Source organism: Festucalex cinctus, chromosome 21, assembly GCF_051991245.1.
Source record: "Festucalex cinctus isolate MCC-2025b chromosome 21, RoL_Fcin_1.0, whole genome shotgun sequence".
Classification (NCBI taxonomy): domain Eukaryota; kingdom Metazoa; phylum Chordata; class Actinopteri; order Syngnathiformes; family Syngnathidae; genus Festucalex; species Festucalex cinctus.
Genome location: NC_135431.1, coordinates 10850653 through 10863641, shown reverse-complemented (window position 1 = coordinate 10863641; position 12989 = coordinate 10850653).

The following is a 12989-nucleotide window of genomic DNA, read 5'->3' as shown; positions in this document are numbered from 1 at the left end:
GAGTGGATAAGCAAATCAATTTTTCTTGCACAGTCACCTTCAATTAGTATTTATTCTTGTCTGAGTCCAACATGCTGTTTTTGTTAAACAAACAAAATGTTTTTACTTTTAGTAATAGACATTTGTCTGAAAGCCAGCGCTTTTTTTTGTTTGTTTTTTTGACCTTTTTAAATATGCCATTAGGAAACCGATTTTCTTGATTATCAACACATTGTTGCAACAATTAACCAAGGAAATGTTCTTCTGGGCATGGTGCGTCATTGAGAATCAAATCTGCCAGTTTCCCCACATTCTCATCTTTTAACATTAGGTGACTCGTATTCATGGTTGTTGCCCGCAGTCAAAGCGCTAAACTTTAAATGTAGTGTGTTTTTGTTTTTATCAAGCTGCTCTCACAGCCCTCTTTTGACTTGTGCTACACTATGCCCGCGTTAAACCCCCTCCACTCCCCTTATCCTTCGTCCTAGCAACCAAAAAATAGCTCGTCACGACCGAAGATGTCAGAACCTATCGCTATGGAAACAAGGCTCCCCAAAAGAAAAAAGTTTTTCAGTGTCCATCTCCTGTGTATTCAGGTTTTTAGGAAAAAGCTTTCATCAGTGTGTTACTTTACCTTGAATCATAACAAGTGGCCGACTGGTAACTAGACTGTGACTCATCAGTCAACTTAAGTGGGCGACCTAATCGGTCTACCTGAAGATAATGAGCCTCCACTTGAAGATTGTTTCGATGGCCACTTGTAATGGGAATGTTGTGCCCGAGGGTCTCCGCGTCTGTTGCTGTAACATGCATGCCAGACCAGTAGGTGGCAGTGTAACTTGTCAAAAAATAGTGTATATCTAATGTAATATAGTATAATATAGGGGTGTGAATTGCCTAGTACCTGACGATTCGATCCGTATCACGATTCATAGGTCACGATTCAATTCGATACCGATTAATCCCGATACGAATTTACAAGTCGATTGTTGCGATATTTTTTACTCAAATTTATAAAATACCATTCAGTTAATTTATATGTACACTGTAAGATTTGTATGAAAATGTATTATCTTCTAACTGTGAGCCACTGTATGTAACAAACAGGTTTAACAGCATTTTTCATGTTTGAACAGCATTGAAATAAAATATTAAGGCTTTATGTTCCATTAATATAACATTCTTCCATGCTTAAGGTGTGAAAGTTAGACGTTTTGTTGAATATTTTTCCATCAAAAATGGATGTTAAAAAAATCGATTCGGCTGCCTATTGAATCGATACGAGAATTGCGTGCTGTAGTATCGCGATATATTGCCGAATCGATTTTTTTTAACACCCCTAGACTATAATATATAATAAAAACAGACACTGTTTTGTTTTTTGGTAAATCCATTCACTTGGTGCATGGCCTCGGAGCAGTACAGCGAGCACTTTGATGTTCCCTCCTCTTCCTACCTTACACTGGTAGTCTGTGCGTTGTCCCCATCAGCCATTTTTCCTGAGTTAGTGGGTTGGCAACCCCCAAGTGGGCCCATACTTGAGTAGTGATTCACACTAAATTCAAATCTGAGCATTTTGCAAGCCTTTTGCCCTTATCAGCTTTCACATCTAATCAACAAAGGGCACAGCTAGTCATAGAAAAAATTGGATTATGACGGAAGGTCACCTTAAAAGGCTCTTTAGTCCCTCTCCTGTGGATCTCTTAATAAAAAAAATAAAAAAAAAGTTGAAATCAATATTTTTTTTAATGTTTATTTTTTTTTTAGATAAAATATTCTTCAATTGAATTTATTAAATAAGACAAATACATATAAATAAATACAATATTTTAAAAAATGTCAGAAATTTTCAATTTTTAAGTTGTCAGAAATAGAGATGAAAGGTAGATGAAAGTTTAAAAAAAATTGCATTAGAAATGTCCAAAAAGTGACAGCATAATGTCCGAAAAGGAAAAGCAAACAATTCCCATAAAATCCCAATGAAATTGCCAAAAATGTCAGAAAAATATATTTTTTTTAAAAAGGCAGAAAAGAAAATGTTCAGCAAAAGAATAAATCCTGAAAATTACCATAAAATGTCCACAAAAATTGCCAATAATGTCAGAAAATTGATATAGCACAAAAGGCAGAAAAATGTCAAAAAATAGCCATAAAATGTCCGAAAAAAGGAAAAAGGCATGCAGAAAACAATGTCCATAACATTGCCAAGAATGTCAGAAATTTGACAGAGACAAAAAATGTTTAAAAATGTATGAGAAATTACGACCAAGAAAAGTTGCTGACCCTGCCCTATAGACCAACAGGTGAATGTTGCCCATCTTGGAGGATGTCTGCCATGTAAGTAGTGTGACAGAGCAAGCTACAAATTAATTGGACAAAAACACCGGTCAAAATATCAAGAACAGCAATGGTGGACATTCAGCTTGGTGTTATTTCAAGAAGCTTGGTCATCTTCCTGTTCCATTTCCAAAAGTAGCCCTTCATCGATCAGTCACCAGACTGTGGTGTCTAGCTCCGCCCATTTGGTACCATCTCATTGGTTTGTTCTTCTGAAGGAAGCCAGAAAGAAATCTCAGGTTCAGTTATTTTGGGATCAGACTGTCCTGATTCTTGGAAACCAGGCTACAGGATCGTGATTGTCCTTTCTGACCTAAAACAAATCATCATCTCTTACTTCTGCAGCAACCCGCACGAAATACGACTTCACTTGAATCGTATATTGTAATTGATGCTCCTTGTACACTGTGTGTGTTTGAGGTGTGAGCCAGACTTCATTTTCATTCATTTCTGACACTGGGCTGCATCAAAGCACCTGGCTTGGGATTCGGGAATCAGATCTCGTCTGCCTGGACACGATCCTTCAATGAGGCCGTCTTCCTTTCCAGAGGGCATGACATGATGCAATAATGGCTAAGAAAAGTTCAGTTTCTGTCTGAATATGCCAAAAAAGTTTGACTATGACAAGTACTCAATAGAATTGGACAACTTTCTCTCCTTTTAAATTGTTATTGCTTCTGAACACCAAAGTCATAGCCGCAACCATTGCTGAATCGAGCCAACATCAGACATATTTTTCTTGACAGCTGCCTCATTAAGTCCATTCATCTAACTTTTTTTTTTTCCAGCTCTTGTGCTCATTAAGGCCAATTTATACTTTCCACATTGCATATTTCACGAGGTTCAATTCATACTACATTTCAGGCTTTATGTCGTACACTTCACATGCTTAATCAAACTGGCAACCTTGCGAAAGCGAATAGTAACGGAGGCCTTGTCCGTCTTGCATTTGGCTGAAGAGTGAGGGGGGCGTGTTCAGAGAAAGTCAGGGTGTCTTTTGGCCTTTCAACGTCACGACTTGTTGACCAACAGGGCTCTCTGCAAGGCATCTTAAAAATAGTGCATTTGCATCCCAAAAGAATGACACCATTTGTGGTGGTGGGGCGTGCCTCCAACTTGACACCAACTCAAGACAGGTCAGTCCTAACCAAGCTGATGAAGCCTTCTCGGATGAGAGGCGAAACGTCTTCTAAGACAACCAGAGCAGTCCAGTTAATATCGATTCAATGCCCTGTGCTAGCAACCAATGCTTAAAAGAAGCCGATTTGCTGCTCCTTTTGAAAGTAGTCGTCAACCGTGCCAGTTAACAGGCAGCTCTGTCTGTACAAGCCAGTGCTAACATTGTTTGGCTGCCCATGTTTACTTATCACTGGTTGCATAATTTGTACTATTTCAGACATGTGTTGCATGGAACCCCCTGTGGCGCTGCTATTTTCCTCTCCTTATCAACATAATTTTAAAAACACTCTAGTGTTTTCATAACCCGCAGAAGTCCTCAATTGTGCTGCTCATGAATCCTCCGCTGTTCAAAGCAGGACCCGGGTTTGGGGGAAGAGAAGCCCCGATGACGGGATGAAGACAAAAGATTAAAAAAAAAAGCCGTCGTTTCCATTTGTGAGGATGGGATTCAGTTTACCGGGCAGGAAGTGTCTCTGAGGTGCGAGCGCAATGCAACCGCCGTGGCCTCAGGTAACCTCGCTGCCAGCCAGCTGGTTCTGGAAGGTTTGCAGACATGCTGTGTCACGTCGTGAAGGCCAAAACGTTTTCTTTGAAATCCCACTTAATACTATTCTAGGGATCGTCAAAGGACATTAAACCACAATTCCCTCGAAAGTGACTTGCGAGTGCTGAGACGGTTGTTGAAGAATATGTCTGTGTAACTAGCTTTATTGATAGCTTCCTGCTATTTCCAAGGTAGTCTTGAATGAAGCATAATTTTTAAATGGTAGACTTCACAAACACCAGAAACATTATTGTCAGCATTTTGCTATTTCTGTGTCTGGCTTTTGCAAACCTGACCCAGCAGCGACAACGCCATGACTTACCGACTAGCTTAAATAGCGAACCCACCCCCCAGGTGTTGATTCCAGAATGGCAGCAGTGTGAAGAAATATCCCCCTTGCGCCCAAACAATGGAGGGCTTAAGATGACGACGTGGACCTTAGGGTAAAGACATCCTGTTCTTCTCCAAAATAACAAGCCATTTTTTGTTTTTATTCCCAGTGGAACTAAGACAAAACGGGACCTTTCAAGTGTTCACCCCCTGCGGGTTCTGCATGACCAGATGGGACATCCAGTGATTCTTTGTCAGATGGGGCAAATCAAGGCCAGGTAACGTAAAGTTCACTCATGGGACACTTTATTAGGAAATAGATCTTTCTTTGTAATGGTAGATAAAATAGAGCAGTTGTCAACACCCTAAAAACAGTTGTTGTTAATCTTGTTGGCAGTACTGAACCCTTCTTTATTGAAAAATAAAATGTGATTTTTATTTTATTTATTTATTTTTTCAAATTCAAGACATAGCTTTGTGGTTTACTGGTGAACAAAATGAACAGGGTGAGTAGCCTTTTCATCGAATCTGGCTCTCCACCTTGAATTAAGAAAATGCTGTTGTTCTTGTATTCTAGTTTTGCTAGATAGCTAGTTGTGCTGGACTAGAATCACTCAACTTGGCATTGCTAATCTTGCAGTTAAGACACTGACCTCCATCACTTAACTCTATATTTCATAGGGCGGTTTAAAACAACAGCTTTTTTTTTTCTTAAGATGGAACCCAGAATGAACAAATGCAATGAAAACGGCAGAGGCTAGGGCTGCCCGATTATGGAAAAATAATAATCATGATTATTTTTGGCAATAATTGAAATCAGTATTAGTCAAATGATTATTTTTTTTGGTACAAAAAGAAAATGTTTAAGCATTTAAAAATATTAAGACCAATTAAATAAAAATAAAAACACGATAGTTATGTAAGTTCCTTTTGGACCAAACAGTATTTATAGTAATATATATTTATATATTTATTTATTTATGTTGGCAAAAACTTGAATTTGGAGTGCAGTATGTGCACTGTGCAGTAGGACGATCATTTTTTTTTTTTGGTACAAAACAAGAAAAAGTTTAAATGTAAAAAAAAATAAAAAAATAAAAAAATATTAAGACAAGTAAAATTCTTTGAAACACTAATTATGCAAGTTCCTTTAGGATGTAAACATTTTTAAATGAGATATTTTAAAATTTAAAAAAAGTGTAAATGTATAAATTTAAAAAACTAAAAAAATTAGTATTGATAATCATTTTTTTAACGATTATGCTGATTTTGTAATTGTAGAGTCTAATAATTTGAAATTGTAATCGAATTTTGATTAATTGCACAGCCTGATCAGAGGCCCAGGATTGAACCCTGTGGAACACCATTCGTTCTGTGTCCAGTGATTTTTATCATTCTTTAAATTTAGCTGGTTAACATTTTTGCACTACATTTTCACGTTTCAAATGTAATGTTTCATAAAAAAAAAAAGCTCCTGACAAATAAAATGATGCCACTGCTGGGACAGTGGATTTCAATTTGCGGCCATACCTATTGTTGCAGCCTGTTTGTGGTGCATGCGTGTGAATGTAAATACATTGAGGACATAAGGCAGCGGAGGACCTCTTCAACAATAATGAATATATTGGATGCTGGCGTCAAGCACAACGCTCCTCTGACTTGACTGTCTGGAACACAAGCGTATCTAGAGCACCTGGGGACACACACACACGCGCGCATCTCAATAGTGTAGTCAGTCATATCACACTCACACACATGCTTAAGCACGCCAAGGCAACGGCGGCATAGACGCCTCAAACTCACCTGACCGTCTGGGGCGGCGAGGCCGAGATGCACTTGAGCGACGTCAAGTGCAGGAGGAAGCGGCAGTGATTGACGGGAGGAGGCAGACACAGTGGCAAGAACGGGGGCGAAGGGGTTTTTGTTTTTTTTGGGTTCTACTCGGATGAACACAAAGCAAGATGCACAATGTCCCGGAGATGACCTTTTGTGAGAGGGATATTCAGGCGAGAGGGTTTCGTCATATTCCGCAAGGGTGAACCATTTGATGCAGACAGATGTGTTTTCCATTTCAAGGCGTATTATACAGTGGTTTCTCGGTTTATGACATTAGGAATTTGTCTATAAGTTGAACCCGCAGTATATTGCAACCTACCACAAAGCAGTAATAAAGTCATGATGACACTTGTAGGCCATAAATGTAAAACAATCAAAAAAAATAGTAAGTACGTTTTTTTTTAAACAAAAATCTGTATTTTATCTCAATTGTATTTTCTTTTTTCATATTTTGTTCAATTTATATTGCTTTCAACTATCTTTGCAACCAACCTGGCTGTTTATCCAAATCGTCCCACCCACCCAAAGTTCATTTAAAATATATTTTTTGTAATTTTCATATAATTAATTATAGAAATAAAATATGGACACGTGTTTAATTTTACCAGTGGCATTACAAAAGGCTTAAACCTTTTAAAACCTCTACAAAAAAACAAAACAAAACAAAAAAAACCACACAAAAGGATTAAACCCATCCAACATACCAGTGGATCTCATGTTTGTGATAAATATGAACTATAATGTGTGAGTGTACAGTATTTAACATTTCACCAAATCCATTTGGCTTTATTTTTGAAGCAGCTAGGGACCTTTCAGTAATGATAAATATATTTTTAAGATGAAAGTATCTTTAAAAGAATGTGTCAATCAGACATTTTATTTGCATTTTAAGAATCTAACTAGACAGAACTAGTTAGAACAGAATAGAATTAGTCAGTTTGACCCGCAGCATGAAAGCAAGTTTTACAAATAGGCGAACAAATCCCTTTAACTGATCCACGCTGGTGTGGACCTTCTCACAGTTGCAAAAATAAGATCCGATTGAGTTGAGTGTATCAACACAAAAACAAACCCAAATGGAGCAGGAATGCGAATGATTTATCCCGAGTGGTGTCCATAAAAGGTCACACGCTTCCCCCTCATGTGATGCCCCCCCCCCCCAACAGGCGCGCCTTTCTCTTAATTGGAGTGCGGCGACCAAGTTTGAGGTCAAGCCGCATTAGTACAACTCCCCCGACGCCGTCATATACTCCTATTGATTTTTCTATCCCGGTGAGAGAGAGCTAGCACGTAGCTGCACCAACTTAAGATAAGATCAAGCCATCACTCGCAATGAGATAATCGGGTCTTACCCTGATCGAATTGGCCCGGATTGATAGTCATGCAGTCCAATTTTGGCTAAGCTACTTGGGCCTTAACTGTTCTGTCCTTGAATTGCCTTCTCTACCACGATCGATTTTCACATAGTTGGTCCCAAATGGGATAGGTGATTGGTTATTTAGGAAATATTGCATAGCTTTTCCTGCTGATTGCTATATTGCTGTTAGCACTCAGAAATCACTCTGCCAACCCATCTCATTTTGGGTGCGCCTTTTGACATCACTGTGACACGGCTCTCGAATTGAACCTTTTTCATTTTGAGGGTGTGCGCACGGCACGGCATTCCGTCACACTCACAATGAATGAATTCGGCGATAGCATGTTGCTAAGTGCTGTGATTTTTATAAAATGTGGTAGAGAAATGGCTCTAGTCAAGTTCATCCTTCAAATACTTACTGAGATGAAGTTTTTTGCTATAATAATATAATTTCCAACTCCACTGCACTAGCATGTATCTGCATTTATATACATACACACATATATATATATATATATATATATATATATATATATATATATATATATATATATATATATATATATATATATATATATATATATATATATATATATATATTTTTTTTTTAGTTTAAAAATTATTTTCCAAGATACACTTTTTTTTTTCCTTTTTTTTTACGTACTATTTTTGGGGTGGTTTACTGAACGAGCACATAGCTGCACCACTCATTTATGGATCTATTTAAATTTCCACTTTAGAAAAAATGATGCTGACACTAGGAATTCCATAAACTTTTTCATTTAAAAAATTACCAAAAAAAAAAAAAAAGTAAATTTTGCAGAACTTTATTTATTGTAGAAAAATTAGTGAACTATTTATTTGCTTAGTTTTAAATGATCTTAACACATGCAGATGACCCTGAACTCACCCTGCAATTTTTTTTAAAATAATTTTAAACAAATCTGTTAAATTCCCTTCAAATTCGGATGGTCTCCGGCGGGCAAACATTCTTAAAAAAAAATATATAAACTATGCCGATACTCTAAATGGTTCAGGAACAGCTTCAAACGTACTTTGAATGCAACATTTTTTTTTAAAGCATTTTCGGCAAAATTGCTCGTATGATAAGGGGTTAATTTCTTCCATCCATCCATCCATCCATCCATCCATCCATCCATCCATCCAGATTCTGTACCGTTTACGCCTCACAAGGGTCGTGGGGGTGCTGGAGCCTATCCCAGGCATATCCTTCGGGCATTAGGCGGGGGACACCCTGAACTGGTTCCCAGCCAATCACAGCTGTTAATTCTTTATGTTTAAAACTGTTAATTCTTTTTGTTTAAAATTAAAAGAATTTTTTTTTTTTTTTTTTTTTTTTTTTTTTTTTTTTTTTTTACACTAATATTTTTCTATTTACTGAAAATGAGTATCAGCTTGAAATATCAGTTATAGGCTTCCTTGGACTTGAAAAAAACATCAATCTATCACTAGATAAAAAGCCACAAGGATAGAACAAAAACATGATTTAAAATTGTTGTGGTTGTTCTGTAGCATTCACCAGAATGTTAGAAACTGCTCTCGATATGATATGACTTTTTTTTTTTTTTTCTCTTGAAAATCTCCAAATTACACCACACGTGGTGCGTTTTCACTTCAGAGGTTGACCACTCTTGCACGTCTCCAGGTTTTTATATTTTAACAGTGTGTAACACGTGGCATCTGAAGACACTTGTGACTCCAAAGATAAGATCTATAACACCATCCCAAACATGACTCCAACTGGGAACAAATCACCACAAGGGATGAGCGCCTTTTATCCGGCACCAAGTGGATGCATGTTTGAGACCAGTAGAAGTCTTGTGTGATTGAGAACGTGGCTTAAATCACCTCCGGAGTTTGGAGAGAGAAGCCTCACAACAATGTTCAGAAGAGGGGAAAAAGCTGACACGCTGGCCAAAGACAGAAGCTTTTAACGGGACCTTTCACACACGGATCACATCCAGTACAATCACTCATCCAACATCATTTCTTTGTACAAGCCTTTCTTTCTAAAGAAGTCCTTAGATGACCCGGATGGCTCCGGTGTTATAAATCAACCTCGCTGTCTGCAACTTTGCCTGGCTTGGACACTCCAAAAGCCATCAAACGTAAACTAGAGCAAAAGTGTTTGTGGGGTCTGGAAACGTCGACGCTTCCACGTCGTACTTAGCGAGCTTTCCACAATGTTGGAGGCATTCAGTTGTCCGTTGGATGCAGATTTTGTTATCCATGTGTAGAAAAAGTTTCAGAACAAAAATTCACAGTAAGTTCGAGGCATTGGGCTTTCGGATTACATTTCAGGTGGAATCTAAATGTGCTATTGCAGGTGAACTTAATTTGACCTTCTGTCCACCTTTTCAATGCTTTTTTTTTTACATTTGCACTATTTGCTCTCGATCTAATAAGAAGCTCAATGTTAAATTTGACATATATGGTTTCAAGGATGTACACTTCTATGCCTTTCTGTAACTCTTCCAGCCTGTTACAACCTGCTGATGACACAGAACATCCCGGTTAATTCATTCTTAGGTTTCGTCTTGGTCTCATGGTGTCAAAATGTGAACACCTCGACGACAAGGACAGCTTCAAGTTGAAAATGTATTTGTTGTTTTTATTCATCCATCCAGTTTCTTGACCGCTTATTCCTCACAAGGGTCGTGGGGGGTGCTGGAGCCTATCTCAGCTGGCTTTGGGCAGTAGGCGGGGTACACCCTGAACTGGTTGCCAGCCAATCGCAGTGCTTTTATGCAAAGGTTCTGAATCACTGAACATTTGGAAGTGCATTTAAAAGTTTAAAGAAGGTCAAATGAAGTTCACCTATAAAGGTTGTAGACCATTTTAGGTGCATCCTGAAATATCACCTAAGAGTCCAATATCCCTAATCTTTTATTTAAAAAAAAAAATTCAACGAATTGAATATAAATTAATTAGATATCCAGTATGCTGTATATATATTTTTTTAAATTCTAATGATTTTTTTATGCAGTACAGTATACCAAAAGGGAAATAAATTCTGCTTTTTTTTAACCATTAATTCTTAAGTTAAAAAAAATTACATTACGGTTAGCCATATTTTCTTAAAGTATAGTAAAAAAAAAAAAAGTGAGGCATCTAAAATCCTCCACTGTATTCTACATCGATCACTAGGTGTGTTCTCCACTTCCCTGCAGATAAATAGATGTCTCCTTTTTAGCCTGTGAATATGAATTGCTTATGTGAGGGACTTACCAATGATAAATGATAGTTTCATCCTGGGGTGATCTTGGCGCCATTAAAACATTTGAATGTGAAAAGTGATAGACGTCTCCCCTTTTTTTTTTTTTTTACCTGCTAAAAACAATTGCTCATGTGAGAGCATTACAACTAGCTCGCTCAAGCTAAACACAAATATTAAAAATAATAATAATAAATGCCCTTTTCAAAAAAATCCATATTACTTTGTTGATCTGGACTTGAATTGTGTTGGCCCCACAACCTCTTAATGGGAGTTATGTCACATGTGAATTGCTCATCCACTTACATAAGCGCCTCCTCTCAAATAGATGCCTCTTTTTTCACCTAATAGAAAACTGATTAGTTTTTCATTGAAACACAAGTTAAAAAACAAACAAAAAAACAGCCAATTATTGAACTGCTCCTTTACACAAACTAAATACCTCCTTCAAATAGACGCTGCCATATGCTACTGTGTGTCTTTCAGCCTCGTCGTGTTGACAGGAAGCGAGCGCAACACAGGTGAGCAGCAAGTAAACACATTTCCATATCTCACCCAAAGGTTATTAACAACTGGAAAGAGAGCGGATGCACAGCAGAGCCACGCGTCAGACGAGCTCAGACTTGCGTCATGTGGAGGAGGAGGAGGAGGAGGAGGAGGAGGAGAGGGAGGATACAGCCAACCTGAATCATCTGGTTCCATTCATGAGTGCCACACAGTGCGTCTCGCTCTTTTTTTATTTGTTATTTTTTTTTGCATTTAAACAAAAAGTCCACAAAGTATCGAGACACCTGACTATACAGTTGGGGCCCCCCTGTTTTTTTTTTTTGTTTTTGTTTTTTTAAACGTCTCCCCCTAATGTGTCCGCTGTTTGCTTTTGACAGAAGCAGTCTTGTTATTGAGAGCGGTGCCCGGTGACATCTGCACCAGCAGACAGAACTCTCCAGATAAAATGGATCTCATGGCAACCGGGTCGCCATAGCAACCGGGACACAGATGCCATGCCGAGGTGATCCGCCTCCTTTTCTCACGCACACACACACACACACACAAAAAGTGAACGTTTCATCCAGTTTCTATCCAACAATGTTTGAAGTTTGTAGTCACAGGTCATAATGCAGGTGTAGTTTGTGCCTATGCAGAATTGTCATGCTATGTTTTAAAACTTATATTTAGGTGTCGTGTTTCTACAAGGCGTGTTTAACCACCCCTGAAAAATAACCATAAATAAAAATATGTTTTTGTTTTTTACTCAGAAATAAAATGATTGAGTTGTCTAATACTTGGAAAAAGTCTAAACACATTTCGCCCCCCCCCTTTTAGCCCCTTGTGTAACTGCCTTGTCAGTGTAATTAATAACCATGCAAATTCAATCAAAATTAATTTTGAATAATATGCTGACAAGAATCCCATGCTCTTTTTTTTTTTTTAAGAGGGTTTATTTTCTAGAGTTTCAAACTTAAAAATGCACCAGTTTAATCAATTATATCGTGACTAAATTTGATTTATTCATCAGCAAGGGAAATTTACTCTTCCAGTAGTGTCTGCAATGAAAACAATACAACAGCACCAAGCAAAGCAGGCAGGCCGAATTACTCATGATATCAATAAATATTCACTTTTGTATTTAAAGATTCTAAGGATGTGAAAACAATAAACATATGCTGTATTAGTCATTTTCATTCACTCCTTATAAAAATCAGTATTTTATCATATGTTATTGTTAAATCTTGATTTCTCACAACTAGGTACGAAAAAGTTTTTTTTTTTTTGTTTGGTTTTTTTTAAATCAGTATACATACTATTTTGATGTCTCTGCAAGGTGTTTACATTTTCAAATGATCACTTCAACTATTCCTTGGAAATCGCAATCTCACTTCAATGTCATACTTGATATTTAATTTCAAGCATTTGCTCCTTCTTAAACCAAGTGACCTGAAAACTAATAAGACAGCAAACGTCAGTCTTTTGTTTGCTCTTTCGCAAGCATGTTGTTAATTTTCACCTTTGTTTATGGATTTATGGATCTATTTTTTTTTTCCAAACTGGTGAACTTTCAGCAGGTTACCGAGTGGAGGGCCGCACAACGTGTCAAAGGTCAACTCAAAGGGTGCAGACAGACTAGGAATTGAGCTGCTAACATTGTTAGATCCGAACCAATCCATCATAAACTCTAAAAATTGTCATAAGTT